Consider the following 21,613-nt stretch of genomic DNA (forward strand, 5'->3'; position numbering starts at 1 on the left):
ATGTGTGCTTGGAGTTATTATCTTGCTGGAATATCCACTTGCGGCCAAGTTTCAGCCTCCAGGCAGAGACAAACATGTTTTTTGCTAAAATGCCCTTGTACTGGGTGAAGTTCATGATGCCGTTGACCGTGCCCCAGGACAAGTGGAAGCCAAATATCACCATAGCATCAAAGATCCACCACCATATTTTACAGTCAGTATGTGGGTCTTCTCTTCATATGCATCTTTCTTTAGACACCAAACCCACTACTTGTGTATGAGACCAAAAAGCTTTATTTTCATGTCAACCAACAAATGTAAATGCCTAGAGATTGCTAAATGTCATTGGCACCTGAATTAGAACCTGTGATAGGGTCAGATGACATGAAAATAGAGCTCTTTGGCCATGCATAATAACTTTTTTTTTTGTATTTGTATTTTTTATTTCATACTGTATTTTTTGCTCATCTTTCTCAAAGGTGCCAAATATGTTGTACCTGTGTGAGTATGACGTACTTTTGTCTTTTGTCCTTCCAAGGCTAAGGCAGGCTGCCTTCATACAGATACTGGGTTATTGGATATTGGGTTATGTCTTATGAGTAGCCCTCCTTGCCCTTGGTGAATACCACACGTCCACAGGGTGTATTTAGAACTCCTATCCACGCACCTGAAGGCTTTGATATTTCAGAGGCGTCATATCCTTTATGTAGAGGAGCTGTCAGTTTATTGGTATTCGTCTGTCAAGTCATGTGTGTGTGTGTGTGTGTGGGGGGGGGGGGGGGTACGGTGTGTGTGTGTGTGTGTGTGACAAGGGAGTGGGAGTGAAGATTATGAATTAAAGACTGGGGAAAAAGGGAGATTGATGTTGATTATAGGATGATTGAAATGGTATTACAGTTTTTCTCAATTGCTTTGGCTCAAATAGATTTCTTATTTTTTTAAACAGTAAGTTCAAATCTCTGAGCAATAATTTCTTGTTCACACCAGATTTGAATTTCTTATTCGTTTAAGCAAATTGCACATGTTTTGGCACGTGTGCAAAAGAGTAAGTACAATTGTCTACAATTTGCCCAATAACTACATGCACATGGCTTGCTGATGAAAACTGATGAGTTGATTCTCAGTGAAACTGTCATACTCTTCACAACTTCTAAACATTCTTTCATCGTGTGAGCCATCACATGCAAAATGATCCATTCAATTATTAAAATCTGTCAGACAGACATGTATATTACATAAATATCTATGACATGGAATGTTTGTGATGTCTGCTAATTTGGCAAATTACCTGCCAGGTGACATAGTAATGAAATAGGAATCACAATCTTACCAATCAAGCATATATATGGAGCTTGCCCACAGCACAATCACTACCATTTTTGAACATGGAGGAACATCACAACCTTGAACAGCAGCTACAGTTGCTCGTGGAAGAGAAAGAAGAAGATGTGTAAGAATGCGTGGTGGTGGTGTTAGGGGGAAGACATAATAGAGGAAGAGGTAGAAGGCAAAGAATAAGAGTCCCTGATTAAATCAGAGCCACAATTGTGGCCCATGTCATAAACCATGGTTTTACAGTGGAAGAGGCTGGTCGGAGAGTACAGCCTAATGTAAACAGGTCCACAGTGTCATCAGTTGTGCAAACATTCCGTAGGGAAAACAGGTAAATATGTACTCGTTCTTTACTTTTGTTACAGCATTTCATTCACAACAATACAGTAACTATTGTAAAGTTAAAAGCAAGTCGGAAGATCACAATGTACCGTAAGATTTGTATGAGGAATATACAGTAATACAGCACATTTTCAATATAATATACTATCTGTAACATGATCTATTTGTGAATTCTACATGTCATATATAGGACAATTCCATCAGGCTAAGAGAGATCCAAAGTGCAATCATAAATGACAACAATATCTTCACAAATATCAATTCTGTCAGCATTTCCACTAGACAGAGTTTTGAAAAAAAATCGAATGACTATGAAACAACTCTACAAGGTTCAATTTGAGAGGAATAGTGACAGAGTGAAGGAGCTGCGCTACCAGTATGTCCAGGTAAACCATTGTTGTGCACATGGTATATTGTACAGGGAGTTTTACTCTACTTCAATGATGACTGTATGTACTTCTTGAAGTTGTAGATAACATTTCTACTTTACTAAACTGTCTGATTCTAGAATAGGCTATCTAACTTTATATTTGGTTTCTGTGTTACTTTATAGAGAATAATGAAGCTGGAAGGACATGAAATGACCCACATTCCTGTTTTTGTGGACGAGGCTGGGTACCCTCTGGCCAAAGGCAGGAGACGTGGCCGCAATCTCATTGGACACCGAGCCACAATTGGCAGACCAGGCCAACGTGGGCGCAATATTACAATGTGTGCTGCCATTTCTGAGAATGGTGTGAGCACACATTCCACACATTGGGCCCTATAACAGCCAACTTCTCCTGGCCTTCCTAAATACACTTTACAGAGACCTAATACCAGAACATGAACGAGGTTTAGTTAGACCAGATTTGCCAAATTATGTAATTGTGTGGAATAATGTCAGCTTCCACCGAACCAACATTGTTAGGGAATGGTTTGTTGCGCATGAAAGGATAACAATGGAGTTCCTTCCACCATCCTCCCCATTCCTGAATCCGATAGAGGAGTTTGTTTCAGTATGGAGGTGGAAAGTATATGACTATCGGGCACAAGATCAGATGTCTCTGTTAGATGCCATGAATGCTACTTGTGAGGACATCACAAGCGATCATTGCAGGGGATAGTTGCGCCACGCAAGTAGATTTTTCCCACCGGTGCATCGCAAGGGAAAACATCAGATGTGATGTTGACGAAAATCTCTGGCCAGACCAACAAGAGCGACAGGATGTCCACCAAGAAGATGGGAACTTGTAGTGTTACATACTGTGAGGAGGTACAATTTATTGTTTTTTACAGAACTACAGCAGGTTTTTTCATTGTTGTGTTTTTATTTTATTTTTTAGCGTGGATGTCATTTTGTGGCAAATGTTCTGTTCACTAAACATTACTTTATATATAAAAATGGACATGCAAATGTGAATTCTGTTTACATGTAACACATTGCTACAAAAATATGCATATCTGTTTTCTCTGTACTACAGTATTGTACAGTATTGACTTTTCCCAGTAAAGTTGAAATCGGTATCTAAAAAGATCAGTGTGATACACAATAGCATTCAGCTAGACAAAATGTACATTCTTGTATAATGCATTAAGCAGTCAGTGTCAGCTATAAAGTAGAACTAAACTGATTTTGTTTATGTAACAAACATTTCCACGGTTGACTGCAGTGGTGAAAAAACAACTAAACATTTTGACCAGTACGGCTCACACAATGACAAAATAATGTTTCATTTTGGTGGCATTGGCCAATTTACTGACGCAATAACTAGGTTTTGAAGCATGAATTAAATGTTTTGAGTTACTACATTTTGCAGACATGGAATAGAGTTGTGAAGTCCCATAAAACAGTTTAGAGAAAGTTAAGACTGTTTCAGTGATTAAGAAACTGTATACAAAGCATTTATTTCAGTTAGAGGTGTTCTTTATTTTACTGCTGTTATTTGTTGCTTGCGGTGGATGAGCTGATATCAGTTGATCGGTTTTGTCAATTTGTTTTGAAACAGGGCCTCCAGAATATCTGCACTTCTTTCTCTCTGTTATTGGCCCATATTACAGTGACAGTGAGGGAGAAAACACTGTTTGCATACGTCCCTTCCCTGAGCTGGCACTTATGGTGATCTGACACTTTATTACACTTCTCCCACTCCCTCGCTTGTTTCTCCCTGTCCCTGCCTTTTGAATCCCCCTCTTCTCCTCCGCCGCAGACAGAAGTCAGAGTGTGTATCTCAGTATCTCGGCCAGGGACAAGGCTGACATTTAACTTTTCAAATAGGATCAGCTGAGTATCAGTGCCAGAGCTGCCAACCCAGCATTTTTCTGTGGGGAAGACATAATAGTCGACGTGATGGATTCTGCCTCTTGCTGAACCTCGCCTCTTAACTACAATCCAACAGCCTCGGTCTGTGGCCGGCTCCACTTTCATATGTTGCTAACATAACCCGCTCTGCATTTTCTTCTTGTTTATTAGTATGATAAAGTCTCCCTCTGAGGGAGAGCGATAGTGAAAGGGGTGGCCATTTGAATCCATTAGTGTTTATGGTCGTTTGAAGCTGCCAGTCAACAGTATTGGTTTCCTCATCTGTTAGAAATAGGGGATTATCAAAGCAGCTTCCTCCTTCAATTAGAAATAGGGGATTATCAAAGCATCTTCCTCTTTCAGTGGAATGTTGATGTGGACTTGAGTTGGTCTATTCTGGAGTTGGTGTACACTGGAGTTCAACTATACTGGATTTGGTCTATACTGGAGTTGGATTATACTGGTGTTGGGCAATACTGGAGTTGGACTATACTGCAGTTGGTCTATACTGGAGTTGGTCTATACTGGAGTTGGTCTATCCTGGAGTTGGACATACTGGAGTTGGACTATATTGAAGTTGGTCTGTACTGGAGTTGGTCTGTACTGGAGTTGGTCTGTACTGGAGTTGGTCTATACTGGAGTTGGTCTATACTGGAGTTGGTCTATACTGGAGTTGGTCTGTACTGGAGTTGGTCTATACTGGAGTTGGACTATACTTTGTCGATACAGAAAACTATACTTTGTCGCAGTAACGCAGGGTTGGTCTGTGCTAAAACTTTCAATCAGATACTAAACCTGGGCGATTCTACCTCATGTTCTGTAGATTTGGACAGCAAGCCAAATTGTACCCTCAAAGGTGTAATCTACATTATTGATATTACTTTTCCAGAGCATCAATTCCAGTATATATAACCTGTAGTGTTATGCTACACACCAGGGAGTAATTATCTACCTTTCCCATGACATTAATAACCAAACACAATCAAACGCCCAGAGAATGTTTTTTCATTAGCATTTTCATTCGCTCTCAGCTGCAATTCCTTTCCCACATATATACCACTTAGACATACATTCAGTGCCAGTTTAATTTGGATGGGGAACCTTCGATGCCCTTGAGGTTTAGAACCTACAGTATTTGTTTAACGTGGCCAGAGATTGGCTCTTTAGGACAACATTAGTAATGTACTAATTGGAAAGTGAACTTATAGGGAGTCGTCATTGCACAAACAGTGTGGTGGGAGGATCAAAGATGTGTTCACCCGAACAAAAACCTTGATGTAATTTCCCATCCACCACCTCCATCTCTAGTCCTACGCCCCGTCCACTCCCCTACATTTCCCCTAATGATTGTAACTTGCCCTGGAGCCTATAAATTGTGAGCAGTAGTGAAACTAAATGTCTCGTCATTATGTGGTCTCCACCTATCCTCTCCCAGAGAAAATCTACCATATATCCTGAGGATTAGGGGCACAATGACGTTTCCGTAAGCTTTTTATATTTTTTTACTAATGACATCCTAATGCCATTTTGTAGTCTTTGGCATAAGGGGGTCAATTGAATTATGGTGACTGAAGTTGGATGGGCCCATTTTGGGTTGTAGTATAATGCTGTTGCTGTTAGTTCATTCCCTATGTGGTAGGAAACCCCATTGGAGGCCCATGGCAAGATGGTTGTCACGTTAACAACTGCATGTGCATTCATAACATGCCTGTAGGGGTTTTAACATGTTCATTGTGCCACCACGGAGACATAAACCAATATGTCTATATATAAAAAGATAAAGTCCCAAGCTTATTGTAAAGCTGAACTCCCCATAAGGTGAAACAGTGTCACTGTTCCTCCCAGCACATGTGTAATTGCTTTTGTTTAGTTGAAGTAACTGAGGAGAGGAACATCCAGCATCACAGTAAAAATAAATCACAGTACATACTCTGCTGTTCTATCGCGCGTGTAATGATGTCAGAGAAAAACAAAACAGTATTCGTTGTTTGAAGTAACTTTGATGTTGTAACATTGCAAATGGACATGGCAGTATCATCATTAAGGATTCCAGCTTTAAATGCAAACCTAATGTTTAGTAGTAATCTACCATACAAAATGCTATATAGCAACATCACCCTTTCAATATGGCATATTCCATGTACACTTATGTTTAGTATTGAATTGAGTATGAAACAAACATTGTAGATAATGTTGCCAATATGTCACAGTACAGCCTACTTTGTAGTATACTTGTTTGCGTGATGCAGGTCATTGTTGGAAGGAAATATCCTCTGAAACCCAGCAGGATATGACATATTGTTCAACTGTACAGTACACTTACCGAGCAAGGTGACCTGGAAGTATAAGAATAGTGATTTTAAGAAACATCAGGGTGCATTTTGGATGGAGGGCAAATTAAAATCATGGGGGCTGAATAATAAAAGAGGGAACACCCCGAAATGTACCTTTTACTTTTTGTCTCTCATCCTGAGTAGAGTGATGGATGGACCCCTATCCCCCCCTCCTACCATCCTCTCTCTGTTATTCAGATAAAGTCATGAACAAGAGTTGAGTGCAACCAAGAGCAAACCATACACTTCAAGGGCATGTGAAAATGTCTGGAGGATAGTTTGGCTTCTCCAGGTTTCACAGGGATCATACTGAACAGGTGCGGCCCACATCTGGATAAACCCGTGTTAGTCTGTCAGGGTCTTAGGATTTGGAGATATTATCAGTCTGGATGAGAGAGGCAGGCTGGGAAATTAGAAAATAACACTCTGACTGTTGAGAAAAATGGGCACATAACTTTTGTGGCAGAACTAAGTTGTATAAATGGAGAAGACTCAGGGAGAGGTAAAATGTTGCTAATCGCTAATGTGTTATATCATCAAAATCACATATACGGTTGTTCTCTTGACACTTTCTACCTCATTAACCTTGTCGATTAGGTTTCTCCAACGTTTGTCACTTGCCATTGTTTTTGCTTTTCAAAACACACAGGCAACAAATTAATGTGACGAATGTTGGCTGTTGGCGCTTAGCTTGCTAGCAGAACAAATCATTTTTCTCCAATCCCTTCTACCAGGGTGGCAGCTACCAAAAATCTAATCAGGAAATGGTAGGAATCAGCCTTGTTGAACGTGCCACACGGTCCCTCCAGTCCTTCTATAAGCAAACATTGCTTGACTTAATCCATCCTAATGATGCAAATGTACGCCGTTAAATATATTCCACACAGAATCGTATCGCCGCTGAACGTTAGCCCAAATGCAACGGGGGACATCCATCTCAATAAAGTATGCAGAGCGAGAACATAAATAGAAAAAATACATTATTCAGGATTTTCTGTCCTCATTTGCATAACATTGACTCTATAAAAATGAATTAGCATTTCCAATTCTGTGGTAATAATAGTAATATGTGGGATATTGCCTTTCTGTGGATGGGTTTCAGCTCTTGTCGTTGGAGGAGTCTCCTTCAGATAAGCTGGTTTAAATCAATCCTTGTCTAATAGGAGTCAGTGAATTTATAAATCCCAGAGTGCTTTCACTTACAGGATCTCTTGTCATTGTAATCCGTGGCTGACACCTTTCTGCTGCTCAATACTGATTCTTCATTCTTAAACCTCCCGTTTCTGACATCGACAAGACTTAAATAGATGCACCATAGTACAGAGGGAGAGAGAGAGAGCAGTAAACCATATTTCTGATTAAGGAGCTTGTGTTGTGTTAGCAGAAGCAACATCTGCCCCTTATGTGTGTTCCCAGACCTGTAGCCAGGAAGTAAAAGTTTAGTATCCAACTGTGGTTGTATTATATTATGTGGTGCAGACTCCACAAGGAAACACACTGTATGACAAAATGGCTTCCTTACATCAGCAGTTTCACTCCTCCGCATAAATTGATCCTCAAAGGGGATGTTGATCTTGAGTCAAAATGGCCTCCCCAGTCTCCACCACTGCAGTGCATAGGCCCACTTTGTCATGATGTGAACAGCAAAGTGCTGTGGAGTCAGACCCCAAAATGGTTCCTCCAAAATAAAAACACACTCCTGTCTATTCATTTAACAGTATGTGCTGATCTACATCCAAACTGGCCTCCAACACCACCGCAGTGCCTCCCTTCTCCCACCCACCTTAGACCTGGATGCGATCCTGCAAGGTATTGCTGGTCCAGACACAAAATGGCTGCTCTTTCTCTTCCTCCACTGTGGTGTATTTCTCACCTCAATGCCCCTCCAGATGGCAGGTATCTTTATCCAACTGTGGTTATATTATATTATGTGGTGCAGACTCACACTCCTGTCTATTATTTACTAACAGTGCTGATCTAAATCCAAAATGGCCTCCAATACCATCGGAGTGCTTCCCCTCCCCCACCCACCTTAGATCTGGATGCGACACTGCAAAGTATTGCTGAGCCAGAGACAAAATTGATGCTTCTCCTCCTCCTTTTCCTCCTCCTCCTGCTCCTCCACTGTGGTTCATATTTCATCTCAATGCCCCTCCAGATGGCAGGTATCTTTAGTGCTCAGCCCAAATGTCAGCTGGAGCTGCAACAGGACGGCTCCCCTTGCGGTTTACTGGACCTAGCAGGTCCTCTCAGGACACCTTTAATGGACTTTCATTTGAAACACACTCATGATAATGCAGACCTCCATTTTGCCTTTAACAATGGACTAATAAGTCCCCATATTGCCTTTAGCAGTGAACTAATAGTGTAATTTTCTCTGCGTTTACCTCATAGCACTTCACAGAGCAATTATTCCTAATTGGATAACAATGCAGACATACCAAGCCTAAGTACTTAGTTGGGTATTATTAATTTGCATTGTGAATCACCATGTTTTTTCACAGTCTAGACATGTAGAAGCAATATACTTACACATCCACACACATTATTCCACCATAACATGGACCTTTTAAAATCTCTTTACACACCACTAAACTAACCCTATAAAAGGTGGCGGGGTCTAGGAAGAGGTTGTTGTTGACGAGTTTGCAGAGCGTATCCAACCAAGCGGAATAAATGACTGAGCTCAACAACCATCATTCCTCCCCACCAGAGATTACACATTTGGTGACATTGTGAACCAAAGCAGTTGCAGCGCCGTTTGAATGGCTGCTATCATTTGTTATTTAACTGCGGTAGTGCAGATGTGTGCCCCATTAACATCCATTGAGGGACGGTGTTGGGTAATACGTCACCGCAATGCGAGAGGGAATTGATTTTGGTTTATAGGAAAGTGGGCTCGATTAGCGTGTGAAGTTCATCTCATGAGAGAAATGTTTTATTTGGCAAGTGCATACTACTAGCAACATGAGATTTTCCACTGACATGTTTAGCGATATGGTATGCTGTATGAAAATACATGCTGTTGCCATTGCAGCGTGTTTCATTTTTATATATGCCATCGAACTCTGTGAGGATGTAATACTGTGCTTTAATATGTATTACAGGTCTATAAGTCAAGAAGACTGTGATTTAAACCTAATGCTACAGATATTGACAGATCAGCCTACCATAATATTCTTACTGCAGTGACAGCATGGCACCCAGCAAACTTGGTGAACATCCATACAGTATCATGAGGTCCAATTCCATTTCCAGTATTTGTTCATCAATTTCAAACATAACTGTCAAATTAACAACATTTACCTCTGGAGTTCATTACAGAGTATCAGCTCTAGTATGGACATAGGATACATCCCAAATGGCACCCTATTCCCTATGTGGCTCTGGTCAAAAGTAGTGCACTATATGGAGAATAGGGTGCCATTTTTTATTTTTATTTAACTAGGCAAGTCAGTTAACACATTCTTATTTACAATGATGGCCTACCCCGTCCAAACTTCTAAACCGGATGACGCTGGGCCAATTGTGCACCACACTAAGGGACTCCCAATCATGGCCAGATGTGATAAAGTCCAGAATCAAACCAGTGTCTGTAGTGACACCTCTAGCACTGAGATGCAGAGTCTTAGACCGGTGTGCCACTCGGGAGCCCAAAGCATATTGACAGTGGTGGGATTCGAACCCACACCCCAGAAGAGACTGGAGGCTTAATCCAGCACCTTAGACCGCTCGGCCACACTATCAAATCAAATCAAATGTATTTATATAGCCCTTCTTACATCAGCTGATATCTCAAAGTGCTGTACAGAAACCCAACCTAAAACAACAAACAGCAAGCAATGCAGGTGTAGAAGCACGGTGGCTAGGAAAAACTCCCTAGAAAGGCCAAAACCTAGGAAGAAACCTAGAGACAACCAGGCTATGAGGGGTGGCCAGTCCTCTTCTGGCTGTGCTGGGTGGAGATTATAACAGCACATGGCCAAGATGTTCAAATGTTCATAAATGACCAGCATGGTCAAATAATAATAATCATAGTAGTTGTCGAGGGTGCAACAAGTCAGTAACACAAGAGTAAGTGTCAGTTGGCTTTTTCATAGCCAATCTTTGAGAGTATCTCTACCGCTCCTGCTGTCTCTAGAGAGTTGAAAACAGCAGGTCTGGGACAGGTAGCACATCTGGTGAACAGGTCAGGGTTCCAGCAGGTCTGGGACAGCAGGTCTGGGACAGGTAGCATGTCCGGTGAACAGGTCAGGGTTCCATAGCCACAGGCAGAACAGTTGGAACTGGAGCAGCAGCACGGCCAGGTGGACTGGGGACAGCAAGGAGTCATCAAGCCAGGTAGTCCTGAGGCATGGTCCTAGGGCTCAGGTCCTCCGAGAGAGAGAAAGAAAGAAAGAGAGAATTAGAGAGAGCATATTTAAATTCACACAGGACACCGGAAAAGACAAGAGAAATACTCCAGATGTGACAGACTGACCCTAGCCCCCCGACACATAAACTACTGCAGCATAAATACTGGAGGCTGAGACAGGAGGGGTCAGGAGACACTGTGGCCCCATCCGATTAAACCCAAACTATCATGTAATTTGGGACTGAACACGGTCTTATTTCTATAGAACATACAAGGGGTGACAAGTGACGCAGTAGATTGTGCTCCGGATCAGAGACCTCTTATTCCCCAACACCCAGGGAGTTCAAACAATCCAGATGGTTCATTTGCATACACTTTCACATAATCCCCTCCATAGGATCGTCTCCAGCACCTCTGCGTTGCATTCTCCTGGCTCCATAAATTCCCCCCAAAAAAGAGTCACGCCCCCCACCCCCCCTTTCATCAGAGCCAAGGCACTGTCAACCAGTGTGGTTTGATTTAGAGTACTGTACATAAATGCTTAAGGAACTCATATGAGGCTTAATTAGGTGTTGAAAAAGTGACTTACAGTATTTGTTCCGGACACGGGGGCTATAATACGCCATTATCATTTCCATAACTCCACATGTCCTATTTCAGTTAGGAGGAGATTCTGGCTTTATGTCTTAGGGCGCTGTTGAAGGCCCAATGCAGTCAAACACGTGATTTCCTATGTTTTATATGTACAGTATATCCACAATATTAGGTTGGAATAAGACTGACAATGATGATAATGCCCTTTTAATGTAATAGCTGTTTCAATAGACTGCCTGAAATTTCAGCCGGTTGTAGTGTGATGGAGTTTTGGCCTTCCTGGTGACATTGAGATAAAAACGACTATATTGGACCTTTAATGAATGAGGATGTTTTGGTGGCGAAAGAGAAGCCAGTTGAGATATCTAGCTACCAGGGTTCAGATGAAAGAAGGAAGTAGGATAATAAGAACCCCAGATAACCTTTCTGTGACTGCAGGCTTGTTTTTCCTACGTCTTTGACCACAGGGGCAAGAACATTAGTGAAAAAAAGATTAAAGTTGAATAACTCTGAATGAAGCCCAAAACAACTCTAGTATGTAGCCTGAAGTACAGAAACAACAAACGTAACAATTTCTGATACTATAACTTTAAAATTCAAAATGCAATCTTTTTTGCAGGTGCATGGTAACAGTTGAACAAGATGAAGGAAAAAGGAAACCGCACACTGCTCTTGGTACTATCACTGATCTTTAATAAGCTTACGTATCGGCCTCACGGCCTTCGTCAGAGCTTTTGTGAGTTTTTTTAAATTAGCATCCTTATGTAGACCTAGCCCCACCCACATCCGTTCCATGCATCGAAAGGGGTTGGAGGCGAAGGAAAATAAGTGCTACCAAATATAACAATATGCATTTCAAAAATATTTGAATAAAGTGTGTAAATTAGACGTATTAAACACGTCTGTAAAACCACAATGAGGACATAGACCTACCGAGCAAGTCTACATTAATCATTGGGTACAACGTACAAAAAACATCAGAGTGATCTTAAATAGGGGCATAATTCATGTTCAAATTCACAACATAACATACATAGGCATTTCATCATTAAGACCTTGAGGAAATAATGTCTGGAGGGTGAAAATCCCAAAACATTCTCTTTTACTCAGAGTATTATTAATGTCATCTTCCCTGTTTGATATCTTAACTTTCTCTATGTCACAAAATCTAAAAGGTAGAAATGTCATTCAAATGTACTGTGACTGAGTAATCCCTGTCGTTTCTCCTGATTGAACATTTCTGTTCACTGATTCTCTGTTTGAGAGAACGAGAGGTTTTACCTACATAGCACAGCCCACATGGACATTAAATAATGTAAATAACATGGGTGGTGGAACACGTAATAATGTCATTTCATTGGAACTGTTTTCCTGTATGTGGATGGCAGAAATATTCACACTTCATCATATTGTTGCACTGTGCGCATCCTCTGCATTTATAGCTACCATTTGGAAAAGGGCGTAAAAGAGCCTGGTGGATTTTCTTTTGTGGCTGGCAGTTGGCATGAACCAATTTATCACGTAAATTGCGATTTCTCCTAGTGGTGGATTTTTAAATTCAGCAGGCAAAGCTGGGTCTGATGATAAAATATGCCAGTGTTTCTTGACTGCATCTCCCACTTTTTGCGAGTTGAAAGTATATGTGATTGTGAACATTACGGAGTGTTCTTTAGCTTTAGCGGGTCTTTTTTGTAGCAGTTCATCTCGTGTTTTCCCCAATGCCAAATTAAGAGCTTCATCCACACATTGTGGCGAATAGCCTCTTCTTAGAAACCTAGTGCGCATCTCTGCTGCTTTTTCTAGATAATCCTCTGTGGAGTGGCAGGTTCCTGCGGTGGACGACTGGTTCAGGCGCGGGAGGAGACATGGGAAGCCGTTCGTGTCCACCTTCAGCAGGCCGTGACGCGTCAAAAGAGGAATGCAGATCGCCACCGCAGTGAGACCCCGGTGTTCACACCGGGTCTGGCTCTCGACCCGAAACTTGCCCCTCCGCCTGCCCTGCCGGAAGCTGGGTCCGCGGTTTGTGGGGCCATTTAAAGTCTTGAGGAGAGTGAACAAGGTTTGTTATAGGTTACAGCTTCCACCCGATTACCGTCTTAACCCCTCGTTCCATGTTTCTCTCCTCAGGCCGGTGGTGGCTGGCCCGCTCCAGGAGTCTGAGGTACGGGAGGTTCCTCCACCCCCTCTGGACATCGGGGGGCCCCGGCGTACTCCATTCTCTCTATACTGGATTCGAGGCGCCAGGCGAGATGCCTTCAGTATCTCGTGGAGTGGGAGTGGTACGGCCCGGAGGAGAGGTGCTGGGTTCCGGTCAAGGACGTGTTGGACCCATCTATGCTGCAGGAGTTCCACCGTCTTCGTCTGGATCGCCCTGCGCCTCGCCCTCCGGGTCATCCCCGAGACACTTCCAGACTGGCCAAGACACTGCCAGACTGGCCTGGACACTGTCAGACTGGCCTGGACTTGTTAGACTGGCCAAGACCCTGTCAGACTGTCTAAGACACTGTCAGTTTGGCCAGGACACTGTCAAACTGGCAACGTATCTGTCAGACTGGCCAAGACACTGTCGTACTGGCCAAGACACTGTCAGACTGGTCAAGACACTGTCAAACTGGCCACGACACCATCCGACTGGCTAAGACATTGTCAGACTGGCCTGGAATTGTCAGACTGGCCCAGTCATTGTCAGACTGGCCAAGACACTGTCAGACTGGCCAGGACACTGTCAGATTGGCCAGGACACAGTCAGATTGGCAAAGACACTGTCAGACTGGCCAAGACACTGTCAGACCGGTGAATATCCTGTCAGACTGGCCAGGACAATGTCAGACTGGCCAGGACACTGTCAAATTGCCCAGGACACTGACAGATTGACCAAGACACTGACAGATTGGCCAAGTCACTTTCAGACTGGTCAAGACACTGTCAGACTGGCCAGGACACTGTCAGACTAGCCAGGACACTGTCAAACTGGTTAAGACACTGTCCAACTGGCCAAGACACCATCAGACTGGATAAGACATTGTCAGACTGGCCTGGAATTGTCAGACTGGCCAAGTCATTGTCAGACTGGCCAAGTCATTGTCAGACTGGCCAAGACAATGTCAGACTGGCCAGGACACTGTCAAACTGTCCAGGACACTGTCAGACTGCCCAGGACACTGTCAGATTGGCCAAGACCCTGTCAGACTGGCCAAGACACTTTCAGATTGGCATTGGCACTGTCAGCCTGGCCAAGACACTGTCAGACTGGCCAAGACACTGACAGACTGGCCAATACCCTGTTATACTGGCTAACAACCTGTCAGACTGGCCAGGACATTGTCAGACTGGCCAAGACACTGCCAGACTGGCAAGGTCACTGTCAGACTTGCCTGGACTTGTTATACTGGCCAAGAACCTGTCAGATTGGCCAAGACACTGTCAGACTGGTCAAGACACTCTCAGACTGGCCGATACACTGTCAGATTGGCCAGTACACTTTCAGACTAAGTGTGCTAAAATGTAAGTGAAGACCCCCTCCAAATGGACAAAAATGAATGTGGACATATTGACACCGCATGAATCATACACCCTAATGACAATACCACCCAATTTGGTCCACATTCATCCAAATCATATTGCAAATTTCATATGGCAAATGCCAAGTGTCACACCCCAAAAATCCTATAGATGGCGAGTGCGCTCCACCATGGATTTTTATATTGCAAATGTAACACAAGTCAACACCCAAGGGTCAAATTTTGAAAAAATGATTTAAAAAAACAACAACTTATCAACCCTTTAAAAAAGTGCTTTCTGGACCGTTTTTCGAAAATGTTTCAATTTTTTGGGTCAATTATACATGTATAAGAGCTGTATGAACATACTTTCGACATATTTTATTGACGTAATTTTTGGGGTTGTTTTTGCTTGTACATAAGGCATATGTTTTGACCATTTGCAATTGCATAGGAAGTCAAAAGTGACAATTTTTTTCTTTTTTTTTGCCAAATGCCATAAGAAATGTCAAAATTAAATGTACAATTATTTTTTGGTCAATTATACATGTATGAAAGTATTGAATGTGCCAAATCAGGATGTTTGTCCATTTGCCATGTACGATCATAGGAAGTCAGTTTCCAAACCCAAAAGTCAGTGAACCATGTCCAAATGGCATTTATAATGCACAAATGATATATAGCTGTAAACATTCTGACTGGCTGGCTGCAGACAATATGAAAGCTGTTGTTGTCTGGTAAAAGAGGCCTGTGTGAGATCTTGGAGCCTTGATTGTGATTCAGTCTGCGGGATGCCCGCTCTTTGTGGCCCCATTGCGCCATATGCATAAGCGATAATGTTTGTGCTCTGATAATGTTCTTCATTCTCTGATAATGTTCTGCAGAATCCACATTAGAATAAATTATTCTTAAGATGAAGACACAACACATGCTGTGTGACGCCCTCCGTGCCCTCATGTGCCGTGAAGTTTATGTTTTTGTAGATTATCAGACATTTTCGTTAGTCCACCTGACACGTTCTCAAACGCTTACATGGTTTACCTACCTAGCTTAGGCACAACAATCATGACTCTCTTTCCTGGTAAACCACATGTTCTACTTATAAAATTCTGCATTTGGTGTCAGCGTTTTACCTTCTAAGGTACATAGCTGTCACGCCTACTCCTGCTCTCCCTCTCTAGCACTCGAAGGCGCCAGGCTTCCTTTCATTACGCACACCTGTCACCATCATTACGCGCATCAGCGCTCATTGGACTCACCTGGACTCCTTCACATATTGATTGCCTTCCCTATATCTGTTTGTTTCCTCTGTTTCATCCCGGTGTCAGCAATATTGTCGTTTCCATTTCCCTTGTCCAGACGCTGTCTGTATTCTGTTCCTGTCCGTGGTTATTAAATGTTCACTTCTGGTACCTGCTTCTCACCTCCAACGTCAATCCTTACAATACGAGCCTCAAAACACAATAACGCACATACCACCATATAGATTTCTATTGAAATCCTCCATCAACGTGAATAGATGAGTGGAACCAACAACTGTTATCCTCAAACCTTCAACAACCATTTAGAGAAGTTTCCCTGGCAGCTCTCACTCTCTGTCTCTTGGCTGTCGCTGGGCAGGACTCATCAGTGGCTCTTCATCTGGTGTATGTTTTGATTTATCGACGCGAGTGGGAAACTATGAAGCTCACTTTCTGACAGCTCTGAGCTTTAAAATTTAAAATGCCATTGGCCTGATGAATGAGTGCAGCTTCAGCTCACGCAGTGGCAATATGGGACTAGCCTGGCCTAACTTCCTGCTCCACCTGCTGTCACCATAGACTCCTATTGGGAGGAACATGGTTCCGCCTGCCTGCCACATGCAAGATCCTATGAGGTGGAAGATGGCTTGGGACCTCTATTTAATTACCGAAGTTTTAGCTTTAGGATCAGATCTGGTACCAAGCCAGCGATAAATAACATGATGATTATGATGATGACAGTTTAGTTACTATTGTGTGTGCATAACAATTTGTTTGCATATAGCACTTATGGCAAGGTGCATTTGGTGTTTGATGAATGTTGACCTTTGTGATAGTTAGGCCTTCTGTCTGTCTATACTAATATGTTTGTAGCACATACGGTAAGGTGCATCTGGTATTTCATGTTTGTTAGCCTATGAGCCAACACTGATAAAAGATACTGCCAACTACAAACACTATAGATCCAGTTTAGCTAAACATGATAATACAGTAGCTAACTGAGTTCCTGTACATCATGGTTTTCTATTTATCAAACAATTTAACATATGTTGCAGCTGTTGCCTCTAATTACTACGTTCTCTGTGAAGTGATAGATGAATTTGCTTCCGTCGAGAAATGGCACAGGAGGTTCATCGCACCTTAATTGAAGTGGACGGGCTCGTGGTAATGGCTGGAGCGGAATCAGTGGAATGGTATCAAATGCAACAAACACATGGTTTACATGTGTTTGATGCCATTCCATTCACTCCGTTCCAGCCATTATTTTGAGCCGTCCTCCCCTCAGCAGCCTCCACTGAGAAATGCGTTTCCTTTTATTGGAGTTAAATGTCAGATTTCCACTCTGATAAAGGTAGAACATTAGCATGGAGTCTGTCGACTGGGGCCACCGATTCTGTCTGTAGGACTAAAATAACAATACAAACAGCCAGCAGGATGCAACATCAGTAGCATCAATCAGTGTAATGGAACAAAATGCTCCCTTTCATTATGCACCCAGGAAGTGGGAAATGTAATTAGACCAATGAAATTAGGCCATGGGCAGCACTACGCCTGATCGTCAACAGGGCAATATATTTATTTTTGGACACGTATATTCATAACTTACAGTAGCATTCTGGATTTGTATTCTTCTTCTGATATATAGGGGTTGGAATAAAATGTTTTCCCAAGCTATGGTTTCCATTTGTTTGATGCATAATTTGGTATATAAGCACTCCACTTAATTTGGTCACCGGGAATCCACCACAGGTTTTGCTGTTCCAGGAAAAGCAAGTCATAATGTTAAACCTATTTTTCACCAAACATATTGGACTTGAAGTGCTATATCTATACATAATGCTAATTTACATTTGGAAAAGGGAACAGGGTAACACTTGTTAGGTTCTGAACTAGCGGAGTAAAATCTCACTGACAACTAGAAAAAGCTCAAACCAAGTTTATTCAACCACTGAGTCATACAGCTGCAAAGACAAGGCATGATTGAACAAGCACATATATTTCAAACCTTCTAATAGGCTTGGTCAACTCCTTACATATCTAGACAACCATACATCTCTGTTGCTAGGCAGGAATTGAATTGGTTCCTCTCACTGGGGTAGTCACAGCCCTGCCTGTTACTAAAACCTTTGTGGGTGTGAAAGTGTATGAGTGAGATAGGACTGCAAAATGAGAGACGTTGTGGTGGACCTCTCTGTCCATCCTTCCAGAAGTTTCTTCTCACTTCATCTGTTGATTTGACCTCAAGACGCATTCCTCACTCCTCCCCAGTTCTGCAGCCGGCCTGCCTTATCAGACATGACCAATTGCCTTTCAAACTCCCTCCTCAGAAACATGGAACAGAATATGAAGTTTCTACTCTCAGTAACTTTCCACATTACTAATTCTTATCTACCATTCATTGACCCCAACGCATACATTCTTATACATGTAAAGAAATCAATGAGTTCAACACATACATTCTTATACATGTAAAGAAATCAATGAGTTCTAGTCTGGTAACATGAATCAGTAATTATGACACCCAGTGTCATAAGACGTTATGACACGGTCATAACCATGTCACAATATGGTTATGACCGTATTGGGAGTCTATATGTTAACACGAATGGTCTGAGTTATAATGATGATGGCGGTTTAAAGCTATGTCAGCCTATGTAGAGTGTCACGCATCTAGAGTGCCACGCTTTATTGCCCTGGGTACGCTCTTCCCTGGTGTTATCCTGCCTTGACTCAAGCCCACTGTCACTTTACTTCCTGTCTTGTGATAAGTAGACTGATATCTTCTCTCTCTTTTCTTTCTCTTTTTATGTTCTTCTTCACAGTTGTACGCCTCCCTGGACTTTGGGAGAAAATGGCAGCTGGTTCATGAGCATGTGAGCTGGTTCTACTGGTGATTCATACGCTTGTCTTCTTTCTTTCTTCTCATCCTTCGCTTCCTCATGTCCTCTCTGTTGTCCTGATCTTTTCCTTTGTTTACTCAGACTCTCCTCACAAACAATTGTGGAGCATCAATAGCAGTGTGTGGAACAATGTGTTGTTTGCTTTTTGCAATGCAAGAGTCTGTGAAGGACATTGATAAAATGTCAACAGTGAAGAGGTGACTCCGGGATGCTGGCCTTCCAGGCAGAGTTACAAAGAAAAGATTAAGATGGGCAAAATAACAGACACTAGACAGAGTAACTCTGCCTAGTAGGCCAGCATCCCAGAGTTGCCTCTTCACTGTTGACGTTGAGACTGGTGTTTTGTGGGTACTATTTAATGAAGCTGCCAGTTGAGAACTTGTGAGGCGTCTGTTTCTCAAACTAGACACTAATATACTTGTCCTCTTGCTCAGTTGTGCACCGAGGCCCACTCCTCTTTCTATTCTGGTTAGAGACAGTTTGCACTGTTCTGTGAAGGGAGTAGTACACAGCGTTGTATGAGATCTTCAGTTTCTTGGCAATTTCTCACATGGAATAGCCTGCATTTCTCAGAACAAGAATAGACTGACGAGTTTCAGAAGAAAGTTCTTTGTTTCTGGCCATTTTGAGCCTATAATCGAACCCACAAATACTGATGCTCCAGATACTCAACTAGTCTAAGGCCAATATTATTGCTTCTTTAATCATAACAGTTTTCAGCTGTGCTAACATAATTGAAAAAGGGTTTTCTAATGATCAAGTAACCTTTTAAATGATAAACTTGGATTAGCTAACACAACGTGCCATTGGAACACAGGAGTGATGGTTGCTGATAATGGGCCTCTGTAGGCCTATGTAGATATTCCATAAAAAGTCAGACGTTTTCAGCTACAATAGTGTCACAGGACCAAGGTGCAGCGTGTGTGTAGTTCCACATTTTATTTCATCTGTGAAACTTTGCAATACATAAATAAACTGAATTGACAAAACAAACCGTGAAGCAGAGGAGGAGGTTCCGGACTGTAGGCCGTCTCAGGAGGTTCCGGACTGTAGGCCGTCTCAGGAGGTTCCGGACTGTAGGCCGTCTCAGGAGGTTCCGGACTGTAGGCCGTCTCAGGAGGTTCCGGACTGTAGGCCGTCTCAGGAGGTTCCGGACTGGGAATGCGCACTGGAGGCCTGATGCGTGGAGCCGGGACAGGTGGTACCAGACTGGTGACATGCATTTCAGGGCGAATGCGAGGAACAGGCACAGGACGTACCGGGCTGTTGAGACGTACTGGAGACCTGGTGTGTATAGCAGGTATCAATTGTTCAGGAACTTCCACACACTTCTCAGGACGAGTATGGGGAGCTGACTCAGGTGGCACCAAACTTACAACACGTTCCTTTGGGAAAAACTCGTGCATCCTCCACCAACTCAACAACTCTCCCATTTCTCTCTTCTCCAAATTCTCTCTCATCTCCCGGATTGGCTCTGGTTCACTCCTCGGCTCCGCCGACTGCTCCATGTGCCCCCCCAAAACATTTTCTTGGGGTTTCTGTAGCCTTCCTTCCTGACTTTGTAGCTGTCCCTCCTTCGCTGCTTCCGCCTGCTTCCCTGGCAGGCTCTTCTCTCCTGCCACTATTTTATCCCAAGCCCCGAATATACTCCTCCTGATCTCCTCATAAGACCAGGATGTCATTACCTCCTGGGTACAATGCTTGGTCCTGTGTTGGTGGGTGATTCTGTCAAGGTTGTCAAAAGGAGAGGACCAAGGTGCAGCGTGTGTGTAGTTGCACATTTTATTTAATCTGTGAAACTTTGCAATACATAAATAAACTGAATTGACAAACCAACAAACCATGACGCAGAGAAGAAACAAACATTACTCAAAAACAATCACCCACAAAACCCAGGTAGAAAAAAAAACCAATTTAAGTATGATCTCCATTTAGAGACAACGAGGACCAGCTGCCTCTAATTGGAGATCATCCCAAACAAACCAACACAGAAATACAAAAACTAGAACCTAACAACATAGAAATAGAACACATAGAATAACCCCCCCTGTCAAGCCCTGACCTACTCTACCATAGAAAATAACAGCTTACCATGGTCAGGATGTGACAAATAGTCATAAACAATATCTACACTGTATTTCTGATAAATTTGATCTTATTTTAATGGGCAAAATGTGCTTTTCTTTCAAAAACAAGGACATTTCTAAGTGACCCCAAACTTTTGACGTGTAGTGTACATAAAATAGGAAGATACAGTATAATAAGTCAGGCCCAGTGGCATGAGAAATAGTGCACCCAGGAAGTCCCTGTTGCCTGTCATCTAATCACGTCAGCCCTTATCCCCCCAACAGCCATCCGCATTGGCCCTCCCCATTCTGAGGAAGTGCACACTCATCACAAATATAGCTCATCGCTTTCCTTCCTAGAGATGTAGGGGATGCTGTGTGTGTGTGTGTGTGTGTGTGTGTGTGTTTGTGCACACGTGCCTGTGTGTGTGTCGAGCTGCCGCCAGCTATGCCCACAGCAATTTGCATATATCCGGGGTCTGCTTTTCATCACATATCCTAAATGATTTGCTCAATCCATCCTTGATCCAACCCCATCAAGGACTTTAAACTCTGGCCCTCAATATTAGTACCCTGGGCAACCTCAAGCCATGCTTACAGACAATACGTTTATCAGTCTCACTCCGCACATCACACCATAGGAACACCATATCTGTCCAAGATAATTCACTATACCCAATACAATGACATA

At 42.7% G+C, this 21,613-nt stretch overlaps 1 non-coding gene across 1 annotated transcript; it reads right to left on the reverse strand.

Annotated features, from left to right (window-relative positions):
* Nucleotides 1-9,931: 9,931 nt before the first annotated feature.
* trnal-aag (transfer RNA leucine (anticodon AAG)) lies at nt 9,932-10,013 on the reverse strand. The gene has a single exon. It is a non-coding gene; the product is annotated as a tRNA-Leu (tRNA).
* Between the last annotated feature and the right edge of the window lie 11,600 nt (nt 10,014-21,613).

Source organism: Salmo trutta, chromosome 38 (genome assembly GCF_901001165.1).
Source record: "Salmo trutta chromosome 38, fSalTru1.1, whole genome shotgun sequence".
NCBI lineage: Eukaryota > Metazoa > Chordata > Actinopteri > Salmoniformes > Salmonidae > Salmo > Salmo trutta.